This window comes from Schistocerca americana, chromosome 2, assembly GCF_021461395.2.
Source record: "Schistocerca americana isolate TAMUIC-IGC-003095 chromosome 2, iqSchAmer2.1, whole genome shotgun sequence".
Lineage (NCBI taxonomy): Eukaryota > Metazoa > Arthropoda > Insecta > Orthoptera > Acrididae > Schistocerca > Schistocerca americana.
The window spans coordinates 112,407,858-112,424,916 of record NC_060120.1 but is presented as its reverse complement, the minus strand read 5'-3'; positions in this window follow the sequence as shown (position 1 = coordinate 112,424,916).

Genomic DNA, 17,059 nt, shown 5'->3' with positions numbered 1-17,059 from the left:
CCACATTGATATCTACGGTTATATCACATTGCCTTGCTTGTCTGTTAGCATTGACAACCTACGCAAACGCTGCTGCTCTCGGTCGTTAAGTGAAGGCCTTCTTCCACTGCTTTGTCCTTGGTGAGAAGTGGTGACGGAAATTTAGTATTCTCAGGCACGCTCTTGATACAGTGAGTCTCGGAACAGAGAATTACCTAATGATTTCCGAAATGGAATGTGTCTAGCTCCAACTACTATTCCACATTCAGAGTCCGTTAATTCTCCTTGTGCGGCCATAACCACATCGAAACCTTTTCACATGAATTATCTGAGTATAAATGACAGCTCCGCCAATGTACTGCCTTTTTATACCTTGTGTACAAATACTACGATCTGTATATGTCCCTATCGCTGTCCCATGACTTTTATCAACTCAGTCTGTGTGCAACACACAATTAAAAACTGGAGTAGGGACCGTAGCAACGAACTGAATTTTGTGGCTAGCCTGTGTCATAAATTTCAGCATCTTTAACATTATAATCAAGCAAAAGTTTTAAAAATTGTGATACATTGCGACAGAAAATAGTATTTACTTATTACTCCAAAATATCATCTTATACAGAAAGAGATTTTAGGAACTGAAGCACCAGGCACCGTCCTCTTCTGTGTTCCACCGCCAGAAACCCACCTAAATATCAACAATGGATTGATCTTACCTGAGAGCCAGGCAACAATAGGCATTCGAAGTGCCTGAAATGTATGAAACAATAACAGTATGTTACGTGACGTATCTGTTCCGCTAGGCAGAAATGGGTTAATCGTAAATTTTTATCTGGGCTTCAGAGTGTGCCCCTTAGGTTCTCAAACTGTATAAGTGAGAATTGGTAAACAAGATAATACAAATAACACTGCGTCGCTGTGAACTCATTTCATATTGCCACCCGAAAACAGAGGTCGACCAATTCACACTGCACCAAAATGTAACTTTTTTGCTCATTTTAGTGAGAGGGTTGATCTCAGTAAGAAGTGTGAAGTCAAATGTAAATTAAATTCACGACATTATTTGTTAAATAATCTCAACACTCCACACAATATACTGGTAGTGTGCCTGTTTTATACACACATCGACCAGCGTCAGCGCCAGACTGGGTAAAAGAGATGGTGAGAATGAATATTGGTGAATAATTCAACTCCTTTCATGATTTATTCTAAAGCCGCGACAAAAAATAAAGTGATGGTAGGGCATTATGATTGCGAGTTATTTAGCCAGTTAAAGAACGTCGTTCTATTTGATGCCGCTTTGGCGCCTTGCGAATCGATGAAAATGAGATGGCGTGATGGGAACAACACAAACGCTCTCACCCCGAGCGCAAATGAAATGAAATGATCGTATGGCATTGTTGGCCGAGAGGCCGCCGTATTGCAAGTCCTTTTTAGTTGACGCCAATTCAGCGACTTGCGAGTCAATGACGATGAAATGATGATGAAGAACACACAACACCCAGTCATCACGAGGCAGAGAAAATCGTTGACCCCGCCGGGAATCGAACCTGGGACCCCGTGCGCAGGAAGAGGGAACGCTACCGCAAGACCACGGGCTGCGGACGCCGCGAGCAAAGAAAATCTTTGACACGGCTCGGAATCGAACCCGGGACCCCGTGATCTAGTGGCAGTAACGCTAACCACTTTTTTTCTTTCTTTCGTTTTCTTTCTTCGTCGTTCGTCATCTGAGGTCCTGTGCAATATCGCATGAAATGTTTCAGATTCCGTCGATGACGACTGGAGTCAGTTTTGTTAACGCAGAGGGTGGCCACTCCCAACACCTAACACAATGAGCTAACATGCTGGCATCGACTAGGCCACGGGCTGTGAAGAAATCCGTGAGAAAGCAGACGGTGGACAACGATTTTAAGCCCCCCTGCGCATTACCCCTGGAAAAGTATCGAAATCAGCCATTATAACTAAGTAAGCTAACGATTTTATTATTTGAGTGGGACTACAATCTTCGCGGTAATTACACTCTAAGAAAAAAAAGGAAAGAAAGACGGATCAGGAAGGAATTACCTGAATGCGGACGAAATCGGTGGATGTGACGCATGCGTACAGACAAACATATGATTATAATTTAAGGAAACTGGGCGATTTATTCAAGAGAAAGAACTTCACAAATTAAGCAAGTCAGTAGAGCCTTTACTACCTCTGGCCATTCTGCAAGCAGTTATTTGACTTGGCATTGTTTGATAGAATTGTTGGATGTCCTCCTGAGGGATATCGTGCCAGGTTCTGTCCAACTGGAGCATTAGATCGTCAAAATTCCAAGATGGTTGGAGGGCTGTGCGCCTAATGATCCAAATCTTCTCAGCTGAGCAGAGATCTGGCGATCTTGCTGGCCAAGACTGGGTTTGGCAAGCACAAAGACAACCAGTAAAAACTCTCGTCGAGTGTGGGCGGGCATTGTTTCGCTGAAATGTAAGCCCACGATGGCTGTTCAGCCTGGAATCTCATTGAGTGCGGTAGAGTTGTCTCCAGTGATGAGACCCACTTCGAACTGAGCCCCGATGACCAGTGAAGACGAGCCTGGAGACACCGCAGGCAGTGATGAGATATCAGTCTGACTGTCGCCCGCCATATGGCCCAACAACCAGGAGTGATGGTCTAGAGTGCCACTTCATTTCATAGCAGGACCCATTTGATCTGAGGCACCCTTACAGCACAGTGGTATATCGGCGATATTCTACTCCCCGTTTTGTTCTCCTTCATGGTGAGCCACTGTGAGCTTACATTTGAGCAAGATAATGCCCACCCACACGAGACGAGTGCTTCTGCTGGTTCTCTTTTTGCTTGCAAAGCCCTACTTTGTCCAGAAACGTTGCCGTATTTCTACTCAATTGAGAATGGGCAGGGCCATCCAACCATCTCGGGCTTCTGACGATCTAATCTCATTTGGACAGAATTTGGCACGATGTCTCTCAGGAGGATATCCAACATCTCTATCAAGCCGAATAACTGCTTGCATAAAGGCCAGAGGTCGGCCAATGTTCAATTTGTGAAGCTCTTTCTCTTGAATAAATCATCAATTTTTTTGAAGTTGTAGTCAATTGCTTGTCTGTACATGTGCAGTCCTGCTCAAAAGTATCCGAACGACCAGAATTGCATTTCGCCTGATTCGCATGCAACCCGCATAACGCAGCTGTCTAGCAGGTCTTCTAATCGCTCCTCAGTACAGTCACTTGACTGTTGAAAATGGTTCCAAGAAGTCACCACTAGGAAACACTGTTCCGTATCGCAATAACTCAAGATGTAAAGTAATACCACGATACTACAAATATCAGGAAACAAGTCATCACAGATAAGACTGTCTTTAAGGCTTGTCAGCTCACGTTTATTACAACAAATGACATACCTGAAATGTTACCACTTTCATTATTACGTCAGATAAGTAATGGACGTAGTAAATTCGTTGTATTCAGGATTTCCTCTTCAAAGTAACATACCGTACTTATTATTCAACACAAAATGACATTAAAAGTTGAAGTTATTCACGAGCAACTAGTTGAGAATATGAATGAACTTCAAATGACACGACGAACCGTCTCGTTCTGCATATGGATTCAAACTCAGGACATGCAGACTAAGCAAAGATTTCGTGACTGACAGGAACTAACAGTCATTCTTGACTAGGCATACAGAGAGTGATATACCTCGATTTTAGGCAGTATAAGTTAGCAAATATCAACTTTAAATTTCATAACGTAAACATTTTTAACGGACGCGAATTCCTACCCAGCATCTATTGTCCCTGTTAACGAACTACGAGAAATGTTAAATATTGCTTCTTCTCAAGTAACTTACTTGAAATGCCGTGAGGCAAGGCTTTGTGTTGGACAGGGATTCGAACCCAGAACCTAATAGGATTGTTATCGAAGCACAATCAATTGTGACATATCGGATTTTCTCGGTAGTAACAAGATGTTTTAACTGAAATGACGAGACGAAACATAAATTTTTTTTCCTTCCCAGGACGCCAACATGGCACCTATCGCTGTTATATTCTAGAGAAAACAAACGTTAAATATGGGTTTGTTACACCAGCAGCGACATGTGAGCATGTTTGAAGTAGAAATAATATGACGAAGAGTTCAGTGCTGACTGGTAATCGAACCCCACACATATCGTTGTTGACTACACACAAAGAGACGTCAGCTACCTAATTTTTCTCCACCAGCAGCTCGGAATAACATCCTTGAACTTACAGTAAGCTCGCAAATAGTTCTGTGTGTCACTGGGAGTCAAAAACGTCAGATATCGTTAGCGTTGACAACGAATGAAAATACATTAAAAATCAAAATTATTATCATCCAGCAGATAGGTGTTCTCATGCTAGAGATTGATAGCACGTAATGAAAACTTTAGTGCCGGGCCAGGATTCGAACCCATTCACGCGCAATATGTGGAGATGTTGAGGGATCTGCAGTTTTGAACAAGCAACAAGTTGAAGTCGAGCTGTATTGTCACGAAGGGATCACAGTCCGCGTTAAGGGCGGTGTGAGTTGTATTTCCAGTTCAGAACCAATTTTATCGACATACAGAAGCTCAGATAAAAGATGGAATAAGTGTCCTGTGACCCTACATACCCTTCGCTTCGTCACTAGAAATAAATCGCTAGTTTAAGAAAGATGACTGGTGATAGGGTTTCTACATGTCGCTACTCCTGACTTTATTGTGTGGTTCAACCTAACGTCTACTTGGTAGAGAAGGAATATCATGTTTAATGTGAATTTCAGACCATAATGCCATTATACCTTCTTCACTTGGCATAGCCAGAAGAGAATAGAATGGACCTCTCCCTGTCAAAAATCATCGGCAGAAGTTGGAATCGAACCCAAACCGTAAGTATACGAACCTATCATCAGCCCAACGGACCACCAATCCCTCTTCTCTGTGACTCATTTTTGTACCATAATTTTCGTCCCATTAGGATAATTCCTGCATGATGCACCGCCTTTTATGTCTTTGAATTAATGTAACGTTAATTTAACGTTAGATTGTCTGCAGAGAAACATACTGTTCCAGACTGCTATCCATTCAGATTACAAGACCATGAAGACAACTTCCAACAAGCGTCAAATGGACGTGAAATGTACTACGTGCCTGTATATGCAGATGATTCGCATTCCTGTGCACCCTCACAAAGTATGTAGGAACGGCAACGTCGACATTGTATTTGTAAGGAAAGATTACGCTGTGCATTTGAATGTTTGTTGTTCAATGTCATGTCTCATGTAACAAGGAGAAACATCTACCTGTGCATGTCAGAGTATGACAGTGGCAGGATTGTGGAGTAACGAGACTGTGGTTTATCATTGCACAATACTGCTGCTCGCATTGGTCAAGCTTCCACGACTATCATATGAATATACACTCCTGGAAATTGAAATAAGAACACCGTGAATTCATTGTCCCAGGAAGGGGAAACTTTATTGACACATTCCTGGGGTCAGATACATCACATGATCACACTGACAGAACCACAGGCACATAGACACAGGCAACAGAGCATGCACAATGTCGGCACTAGTACAGTGTATATCCACCCTTCGCAGCAATGCAGGCTGCTATTCTCCCATGGAGACGATCGTAGAGATGCTGGATGTAGTCCTGTGGAACGGCTTGCCATGCCATTTCCACCTGGCGCCTCAGTTGGACCAGCGTTCGTGCTGGACGTGCAGACCGCGTGAGACGACGCTTCATCCAGTCCCAAACATGCTCAATGGGGGACAGATCCGGAGATCTTGCTGGCCAGGGTAGTTGACTTACACCTTCTAGAGCACGTTGGGTGGCACGGGATACATGCGGACGTGCATTGTCCTGTTGGAACAGCAAGTTCCCTTGCCGGTCTAGGAATGGTAGAACGATGGGTTCGATGACGGTTTGGATGTACCGTGCACTATTCAGTGTCCCCTCGACGTTCACCAGTGGTGTACGGCCAGTGTAGGAGATCGCTCCCCACACCATGATGCCGGGTGTTGGCCCTGTGTGCCTCGGTCGTATGCAGTCCTGATTGTGGCGCTCACCTGCACGGCGCCAAACACGCATACGACCATCATTGGCACCAAGGCAGAAGCGACTCTCATCGCTGAAGACGACACGTCTCCATTCGTCCCTCCATTCACGCCTGTCGCGACACCGCTGGAGGCGGGCCGCACGATGTTCGGGCGTGAGCGGAAGACGGCCTAACGGTGTGCGGGACCGTAGCCCAGCTTCATGGAGACGGTTGCGAATGGTCCTCGCCGATACCCCAGGAGCAACAGTGTCCCTAATTTGCTGGGAAGTGGCGGTGCGGTCCCCTACGGCACTGCGTAGGATCCTACGGTCTTGGCGTGCATCCGTGCGTCGCTGCGGTCCGGTCCCAGGTCGACGGGCACGTGCACCTTCCGCCGACCACTGGCGACAACATCGATGTACTGTGGAGACCTCACGCCCCACGTGTTGAGCAATTCGGCGGTACGTCCACCCGGCCTCCCGCATGCCCACTATACGCCCTCGCTCAAAGTCCGTCAACTGCACATACGGTTCACGTCCACGCTGTCGCGGCATGCTACCAGTGTTAAAGACTGCGATGGAGCTCCGTATGCCACGGCAAACTGGCTGACATTGACGGCGGCGGTGCACAAATGCTGCGCAGCTAGCGCCATTCGACGGCCAACACCGCGGTTCCTGGTGTGTCCGCTGTGCCGTGCGTGTGATCATTGCTTGTACAGCCCTCTCGCAGTGTCCGGAGCAAGTATGGTGGGTCTGACACACCGGTGTCAATGTGTTCTTTTTTCCATTTCCAGGAGTGTAGAATTGGTGGGTTCAGGAGTGCTATAGCCCACGCCAAAGCATATCTTAATGACTCCACACCATTAGTGCCTGAGAAGATAGACATATTGTTCAATCAGATGTGCGGGATCCTACAGTCACGTCACATACAGGGTGTTACAAAAAGGTACGGTCAAACTTTCAGGAAACATTCCTCACACACAAAGAAAGAAAATATGTTATGTGGACACGTGTCCGGAAACGCTTACTTTCCATGTTAGAGCTCATTTTATTACTTCTCTTCAAATCACATTAATCATGGAATGGAAACAGACAGCACCAGAACGTACCAGCGTGACTTCAAACACTTTGTTACAGGAAATGTTCAAAATGTCCTCCGTTAGCGAGGATACATGCATCCACCCTCCGTCGCATGGAATCCCTGATGCGCTGATGCAGCCCTGGAGAATGGCGTATTGTATCACAGCCGTCCACAATACGAGCACGAAGAGTCTCTACATTTGGTACCAGGGTTGCGTAGACAAGAGCTTTCAAATCCCCCCATAAATGAAAGTCAAGAGGGTTGAGGTCAGGAGAACATGGAGGCCATGGAATTGGTCCGCCTCTACCAATCCATCGGTCACCGAATCTGTTGTTGAGGAGCGTACGAACGCTTCGACTGAAATGTGCAGGAGCTGCATCGTGCATGAACCACATGTTGTGTCGTACGTGTTGGCACATGTTCTAGCAGCACAGGTAGAGTATCCCGTATGGAATCATGACAACGTGCTCCATTGAGCGTAGGTGGAAGAACATGGGGCCCAATCAAGACATCACCAACAATGCCTGCCCAAACGTTCACAGAAAATCTGTGTTGATGACGTGATTGCACAATTGCGTGCGGATTCTCGTCAGGCCACACATGTTGTTCTTGTGGTCTTCAGTCCTGAGACTGGTTTGATGCAGCTCTCCATGCTACTCTATCCTGTGCAAGCTTCTTCATCTCCCAGTACCTACTGCGGCCTACATCCTTCTGAATCTGCTTAGTGTATTCATCTCTTGGTCCCCCTCTACGATTTTTACTCTCCGCGCTGCCCTCCAATACTAAATTGGTGATCCCTTGATGCCTCAGAACATGTCCTACCAACCGATCCCGTCTTCTGGTCAAGTTGTGCCTCAAATTTCTCTTCTCCCCAGTCCTATTCAATACTTCCTCATTAGTTATGTGATCTGCCCATCTAATCTTCAGCATTCTTCTGTAGCACCACATTTCGAAAGCTTCTATTCTCTTCTTGTCCAAACTATTTACCGTCCATGTTTCACTTCCATACATGTCTACATTCCATACAAATACTTTCAGAAATGACTGCCTGACACTTAAATCTATACTCGATGTTAACAAATTTCTCTTCTTCAGAAACGCTTTCCTTGCCATTGCCAGTCTACATTTTATATCCTCTCTACTTCGACCATCATCAGTTATTTTGCTCCCCAAATAGCAAAACTCCTTTGCTACTTTAAGTGTCTCAATTCCTAATCTAATTCCCTCCGCATCACCCGACTTGATTCGACTACATTCCATTATCCTCGTTTTGCTTTTGTTGATGTTCATCTTATATCCTCCTTTCAAGACGCTATCCATTCCATTCAACTGCTCTTCCAAGTCCTTTGCTGTCTCTGACAGAATTACAATGTCATCGGCGAACCTCAAAGTTTTTATTTCTTCTCCATGGATTTTAATACCTACTCCGATTTCTTCTTTTGTTTCCTTTACTGCTTGCTCAATATACAGATTGAATAACATCGGGGACAGGCTACAACCCTGTCTTACTCCCTTCCCAGCAACTGCTTCCCTTTCATGTCCCTCGACTCTTATAACTGCCAACTGGTTTCTGTACAAATTGTAAATAGCCTTTCACTCCCTGTATTTTACCCCTGCCACCTTTAGAATTTGAAAGAAATTATTCCAGTTAACGTTGTCAAAAGCTTTCTCTAAGTCTACAAATGCTAGAAACGTAGGTTTGCCTTTCCTTAATCTTTCTTCTAAGATAAGTCGTAAGGTCAGTATTGCCTCTCGTGTTCCAGTATCTCTACGGAATCCAAACTGATCATCCACGAGCTACTACTAGTTTTTCCATTCGTCTGTAAAGAATTCGTGTTAGTATTTTGCAGCTGTGGCTTATTAAACTGATTGTTCGGTAATTTTCACATCTGTCAACACCTGCTTTCTTTGGGATTTGAATAATTATATTCTTCTTGAAGTCTGAGGGTATTTCGCCTGTTTCATACGTCTTGCTCACCAGATGGTAGAGTTTTGTCAGGACTGGCTCTCCCAAGGCCGCCAGTAGTTCCAATGGAATGTTGTCTACTCCCGGGGCCTTGTTTTGACTCAGGTCTTTCAGTGCTCTGTCAAACTCTTCACGCAGTATCGTATCTACCATTTCATCTTCATCTACATCCTCTTCCATTTCCATTATATTGTCCTCAAACACATCGCCCTTGTATAGTCCCTCTATATACTCCTTCCATCTTTCTGCTTTCCCTTCTTTGCTTAGAACTGGGTTTCCATCTGAGCTCTTGATATTCATACAAGTGGTTCTCTTTTCTCCAAAGGACTCTTTAATTTTCCTGTAGGCTGTATCTATTATACCTCTAGTGAGATAAGCCTCTACATCCTTACATTTGTCCTCTAGCCATCCCTGCTTGGCGATTTTGCACTTCCTGTCGATCTCATTTTTGAGACGTTTGTATTCCTTTTTGCCTGCTTCATTTACTGCATGTTTATATTTTCTCCTTTCATCAATTAAATTCAATATTTCTTCTGTTACCCAAGGATTTCTACTAGCCCTCGTATTTTTACCTATTTGATCCTCTGCTGCCTTCACTACTTCATCCCTCAAAGCTACCCATTCTTCTTCTACTGTATTTTTCCCCCATTCCTGTCAATTGTTCCCTTATGCTCTCCCTGAAACTCTGTACAATCTCTGGTTCTTTCGGTTTATCCAGGTCCCATCTCCTTAAGTTCCCACCTTTTTGCAGTTTCTTCAGTTTTAATCTACAGGTCATAACCAATAGATTGTGGTCAGAGTCCACATCTGTCTGTGGAAATGTCTTACAATTTAAAACCTGGTTCCTAAATCTCTGTCTTACCATTATATAATCTATCTGATATCTTCTAGTATCTCCAGGGTTCTTCCATGTATACAACCTTCTTTCATGATTCTTGGTTTACCAAGTCTTAGCTATGATTAAGTTGTGCTCTGTGCAAAATTCTACCACACGGCTTCCTCTTTCATTTCTTAGCCCCAATCCATATTCACCTACTACGTTTCCTTCTCTCCCTTTTCCTACTACCGAATTCCAGTCATCCATGACTATTAAATTTTCGTCACCCTTCACTAGCTGAATAATTTCTTATATTTCATCATACATTTCTTCAATTTCTTCGTCATCTGCAGAGCTAGTTGGCATATAAACTTGTAATACTGTAGTAGGTGTGGGCTTCGTATATATCTTGGCCACAATAATGCGTTCACTATGCAGTTTGTAGTAGCTTACCCGCAGTCCTATTTTCCTATTCATTATTAAACCCACTCCTGCATTACAACTATTTGATTTTGTGTTTATAACCCTGTAGTCACCTGACCAGAAGCCTTGTTCCTCCTGCCACCGAACTTCGCTAATTCCCACTATATCTAACTTTAACCTATCCATTTCCCTTTTTAAATTTTCTAACCTACCTGCCCGATTAAGGGATCTGACATTCCACGCTTCGATCCGTAGAACGCCAGTTTTCTTCCTCTTGATAACGACATCCTCTTGAGCAGTCCCCGCCCGGAGATCCGAATGGGGGACTATTTTACCTCCGGAATATTTTACCCACGAGGACGCCATCATCATTTAATCATACAGTAAAGCTGCATGTCCTCGGGAAAAATTACGGCCGTAGTTCCCGCTTGCTTTCAGCCGTTCGCAGTACCAGCACAGCAAGGCCGTTTTGGTTATTGTTACAAGGCCAGATCAGTCAATCATCCAGACTGTTGCCCTTGCAACTACTGAAAAGGCTGCTGCCCCTCTTCACTAACCACACGTTTGTCTGGCCTCTCAACAGATACCCCTCCGTTGTGGTTGTACCTAAAGTACGGCTATCTGTATCGCTGAAGCACGCAAGCCTCCTCACCAACGGCAAGGTCCATGGTTAATGGGGATAGGAGCCCACACATGTTGATTGTGAAAATGTACAATTTGATCACGTTGGAATGAAGCCTCATCCGTAAAGAGAACATTTGCACTGAAATGAGGATTGACACATTGTTGGATGAACCATTCGCAGAAGTGTACTCGTGGAGGCCAATCAGCTGTTGATAGTGCCTGCACACGCTGTACATGGTGCAGAAGCAACTGGTTCTCCCGTAGCACTCTCCATACAGTGATGTGGTCAACGTTACTTTGTACAGCAGCAACGTCTCTGACACTGACATTAGGGTTATCGTCAACTGCACGAAGAATTGCCTCGTCCATTGCAGGTGTCCTCGTCGCTCTAGGTTTTCCCCAGTCGCCAGTCATAGGCTGGAATGTTCCGTGCTCCCTAAGACGCCGATCAATTGCTTCGAACGTCTTCCTGTCGGGACACCTTCGTTCTGGAAATCTGTCTCGATACAAACGTACCGCGCCACGGCTATTGCCCCGTGTTAATCCATACATCAAATGGGCATCTGCCAACTCCGCATTTGTAAACATTACACTGACTGCAAATCCACGTTCGTGATGAACGCTAACCTGTTGATGCTACGTACTGATGTGCTTGATGCTCAGCACAAGCACCGAAGTCAACATTACCTTCCATCAATTGGGCCAACTGGCGTTGAATCGAGAAAGTACAGTACATACTGACAAAACTAAAATGAGCTCTAACATGGAAATTAAGCGTTTACGGGCACATGTCCACATAACATCTGTTCTTTATTTGTGTGTGAGGAATGTTTCCTGAAAGTTTGGCGGTACCTTTTTGTAACACCCTGTATATCGAATCAAGAAATGGGCTGATCTGCAGCAAGACAAGTACCTAGCGGACATCGCGACAACATCTGGTGCACCATGGTCTGTCAGAATGGCGACGATTGATACTGTTTCCCTTGAAGCGGTGACAGAGAGAGAGACACACTGGTGCATCAGTAACACAGGGCACATGAGGTGCTCCATGTAGTCTTTTTAGACGAGTCCCAGTTCCACATACAGCATCACAGTAGATGTATTGGTGACTGGAGGCTCTGAGGAGAACGAAGATTGCCAGATTTCATTCTTCGTCTTCATATGGGTCCAATACGTACCACTATGATATGGGGAGTGTCCACCCGGTAAACAAAATGATCATCTCTGATTCACATAGCATTTCTGGCCAGTGACTGTATCCTTTTTTTGAGGTTTCTATGATATTATCTTCTAACAAGGTAAGGCAGAACTACATGGTGCCCATGATGTTCTGAGATCTCTCGATTTGAACTTTGCTCTAGCCAGAAAGTCCTCTGTATAGTTTTTGTATGTCCATCCTTATGGTTGATGGTCTGAGGGACTCTAGCCGTTCACTTACATAAAAAATTAAATACCTACAGCCGTAATTTTGATGTTATTTTATTATATTTGCAACCAGTTTTGGTGTCTCATTGCACCATCTTCAGGCCTTAACTGACGCTGTGGGGGTGAACTACAATTGTATACACAGTCCCATCAGCGGCCTATATCTATGAACTGACTTCTATGGAATACTGTAAAAGCGATCTTCTGTCTGCAACCATCAACTACCAAATGAATCAGGTAGGGCCTGAAGATGAGCTATTGAGTCATCGAAACTGGTTCCAATATAATTAAATAACATCAAAATAATGGCTTATAACATAAGTTCTCACTTAAAACATTTGATCATTTGATGCTCAGAGATTGATATACCACCAATCACAGCCACTACAACTGATGAATAATATCATAAAGTTGAGGCAGCGTGGAATGACATACCCGCATCTGTCGTCCAAGTTCAGTTCGACTTGATACCCGGAATGATTACAGTCATTGTTGCTACTACAGATGGCGGCTCTGTGCACTAAATTTCGCACCCAGATACTCCTACTTAAAAAATTTGCTGCTATCTTTGTCTATGTAGGCAAATCACAATATGAGGACTGGCCTCAAGTGACATTGTAATAGTATATCTATGCGGCCTCCAGAACGTCGTTCAGGTTTCTGCCACTAGTAGGTACTGCAGCCACCAGAGTCGAGAAGTTGTTATCAGCGAACTCTCGACATTGAAAGATGTTTCTTAAAAAAAAAAAAAAATCTCTAAAGATCCAAGATGGCGGCACTTCCCATCACATGATCATGACATCACTTCCAGCCGAGAAACAGCGAGACTCCTTTCAAACGTATAGCATTAAATCTGCAGTATTTGGGTATGTGTTGTTTCCAAACTGGTTGAGGGTATCATATCTATAACAGAATCATGAATAACCAGGCACTACGCTACCGTACGTTTTGGGAGGGTGTTTTTGTTTGCATTTCAATTCTCATATCAGTGACACACGATTACATTTTTTCTTCATCTCGCTGTGAACAATCGTTGAAATGTATGTGACATATCTGGAACTCTGTATGACGCATGAGCGGATTTCTCCTTAGCGTTCGCTCTATATTTCACACACTTGCACAGCACGCACTGTGCTAAAATCGAACGGAATAGTTCTCTTCTGAATATTTAGGTGAATTCAGAGATACCTTCAACTCTATGTCTACTGTATAAAACATACTGCAATTACTGACGATCACATTTCCTGTTAGTCTGAATACCTGAAATTATGCTGTTTCGAGCGTTGCATTTCCGTTTATCCTGCCTTGTCCGTGTACTAACTTCTGGTGCAACACGTTCAATTAAATCGCAATGACACAATGCTACACTCAGCCTTAGATCATTTGTTAAGATGTTCCTTCATGATATTTGGTCTTTCTCAAATACTTGTATATTTGGCATTTCCCAATAAATTGTTTTGATCGCAATTTTAGACTTGGTGTCCGCATTATCCGAGCTAATATATTTAGTATCTTCTCTGCTGCGGATAAGTACAACTGCATGACGAGCGTTTCAAATAATCTTCGAGTCATCCTCTGTCAATCCAAGTACCGTGCAGAGCAGAATGCAGAAAACGAACTTTCATCATCAGCAACTCAATCGTTTAGTTCATTTGTCGTTCCCCAACCAGTGCAAGACATTCATATACCTTCATTAGCGTTGCAGTTCCCTAATTGCGCACATGGTCAGTAGTTTTGGTTATTCAAACGATACTGAAATTTTCAAAAGAAGTGCGCAATTTTTATTTAAACCGATGTCATTAGCTATCTGCTGCCTTGATTCAGCGGCAAGTCTTCGTTCAGTACACAGACGACTATCGCATGGCAGAAGGTAAATGATTCCATTTTGTGTCGGACTCGATATGGAATCCTGTGAACTGACCAAATGCTTTATACTTATAATATCTGAAGCGAGCTGTAGAGTGGGCAATGAGAATTTTTTCTCTCGCACTCAGTATGTAACTCATTGTCATCATCATCATCTTTTTCTTCTTCTTCTTCTCCTTCACCCAGCACAATATCGAATGAGAACAGACAGAGAATAACGCTAGTATATTTTACAGAACTGTGTTTCCTGTTCTTCTTCCTCTTCGAATCAGTTTTTTCTCTTCAGACTATAATATAATAAAATAATGGAATAGATGATAATAAAATGCGTGGCTTTTTAAAATGTATTGAATTAATGAGATTAATTTTTCGGCATGAATGACAAGCACAATAAGCTGAGCTATGCCTGGAAATAAGTTCGTATTAGTTCATATTATTTTGCAGGGCGAAGTAGTTTCTTTCTCCGCTGTAGATTTGTGCTTACCATTATTTATAAAGCTACGTTTGGTCGCCGTGTTCACCTTTGAAGTCTTGACCGTGTTCTCATTAAGCTTATCGGATCTTCGTAATTTTCCGAAGTACACAGGTGGGCTTCAGTTCTTGTAATTATTATACTATGAAATAACAACTCACACGACCTTTCTGTTAATAAAACAATACTGTATTTTTCTAAACGGTGCACATATGAAATACATACTCCTCACTTATTCATAGCGACCCCAAAATGGCGGCTACAATTACTCGCTAAAAATGGCGTGCTTCTCACTCGTTCACTAGCTGAGCGCGAATCCTTCCTTCCTCCTACTGGTACCAGAAAAAATCCTCTGTTTTTTAACAACTGAAAGTCAAAAAATACATGACGGTAGGCATAGGCTCTATGATGGGCTAGCGCTTCATCTTCTCTCTTTGCCTTTAAAGAAGACGAAAACATAAAGGAAATGCAAAAGGTTTATCAAAAGACACAACATGCTGGCTGATTACTGTGCCCATTACGTTTCCTTGAGTGTAGACCGAGCGAGATGGCGCAGTGGTTAGCACACTGGACTCGCATTCGGGAGGACGACGGTTCAATCCCGTCTCCGGCCCTCCTGATTTCGGTTTTCCGTGATTTCGCTTCAGGCAAATGCCGGGATAGTTCCTTTGAAAGGGCACGGCCGATTTCCTTCCCCATCCTTCCCTAATCCGAGCTTGCGCTCAGTCTCTAATGACCTCGTTGTCGACGGGACGTTAAACACTAATCTCCTCCTCCTCCTCCTCCTTGAGTGTAATAGAACAATTATTTCTTCACCGTCGAAATTACAAGATTTTCGTCTTGATCTATGATTGCGATACTTAACTCTGAAACACGTCGCACCACAACTGGCATGTAAATGGGAGAATTTGGTGATACCACAGTCCTGTATCCAAGTGGTACTGCAGGCCAGAAGTGATATGTGTAGGGTAGCGGCACAGTGGAATAAGCGCCCTGAAATGATGCAGTCAGTGTGCAGGATTTCAACATTCTGAATATTTACGGATGTTCTGCTGTCGTTGAGGATTATTTTTCAACTACATCTGTCTCAAAACGTGAAACTGAGCCGATGGTGTCATCCAGCTTGTAAGTAGGCTGTTTAGGTTTTTATGTTGGTAACACCACGTAGCGCTCTGTATGAAAAACAATGACTGTGCTGTGCGCAATCTGTGGCTGGTTGGCATTGTTGGAATATTCGCTATTGTAGTGTTGGGCAGTTGGATATGAACAGTGCGTAGCGTTTAGTGTTGCCAATTTAGCGACTTTGTCGCTAGAAATGGCGACTTTTGCCTTCGTCTTAGCGACAAAAAAAAACTTTTTAGCGACAAAAATTATTAAGCGACTTATCTGGCGACTTTTGGAGTATTGACGACTTTTGAAGTACAAATCAAAACTGTTTTGGGCCAGTATTTTCATTAACAAAACTAAGATTTTAACAATAGAATGGGTACTACACTGACTTTGTTCTAGATTTACTAAGTTAAATTAAGTTCTTAGCACATCATGTAGCATTGTTCAGCATTTAGTAAACCTGAATGCGGGAATTCCCTACAGAGTAAGAAAACCTTGACTATAGAACAATTCATTATTCATTACCCACCAGCCTGTTATCGTCGATAGCGTTTCGATCTATAATTCTTCAACTTTTGAACTCCCTTTATTTTTCGAATTGACAAAAAACACACGTAATATTAAGTATAATAAAATACATTTCTGTCCAGCAACCTCTAATTTTTCGAAATGTTAACTCGCAGTCAAACTATTACCACATGCACAGTGGCAACGCAAGAACAATTCGGTGGGGGTATCTCAGACATTACTACGTTTTAAACAATGAACAATAGGACTGATATCGAGTTACCGACTGAGTAGATTGTTTCATAACCTCTAGTTCGCCTGAGTTTTAATGTATTTTCAGTGATTATAAATTGGTGAAACTTATGTTGTGGTGGCTTACATAATGGATTTACCGCAGAAGAAGAAGCAGAACGCTCAAAAATATCGGGATGCGTGGAAAGCAGAACCTGAATTCTATGGGTGGCTGAAACCAGTCGTTGGAGACTTATCTAAGGCAAGATGTCAAGTATTTGCAACAGAGTTTTATGCTAAATTGTGTGATATTAGGAAGCATTCGAAAACTATTAAGCATAAACAAAAAATTGATTTAAAAAAAAAACACAAACCGCCTTACCTGTGAAAATTGTTCCGAAAACTACAGTTAGAATAGCAAGCAGAGCGGAAGGCGCCCTTGCTTTATTTATTGCTGAACATTGTTCTATTTTAGCTGTAGATCATTTAGGAATACTGTGCAAGAAGGTGTTTTCC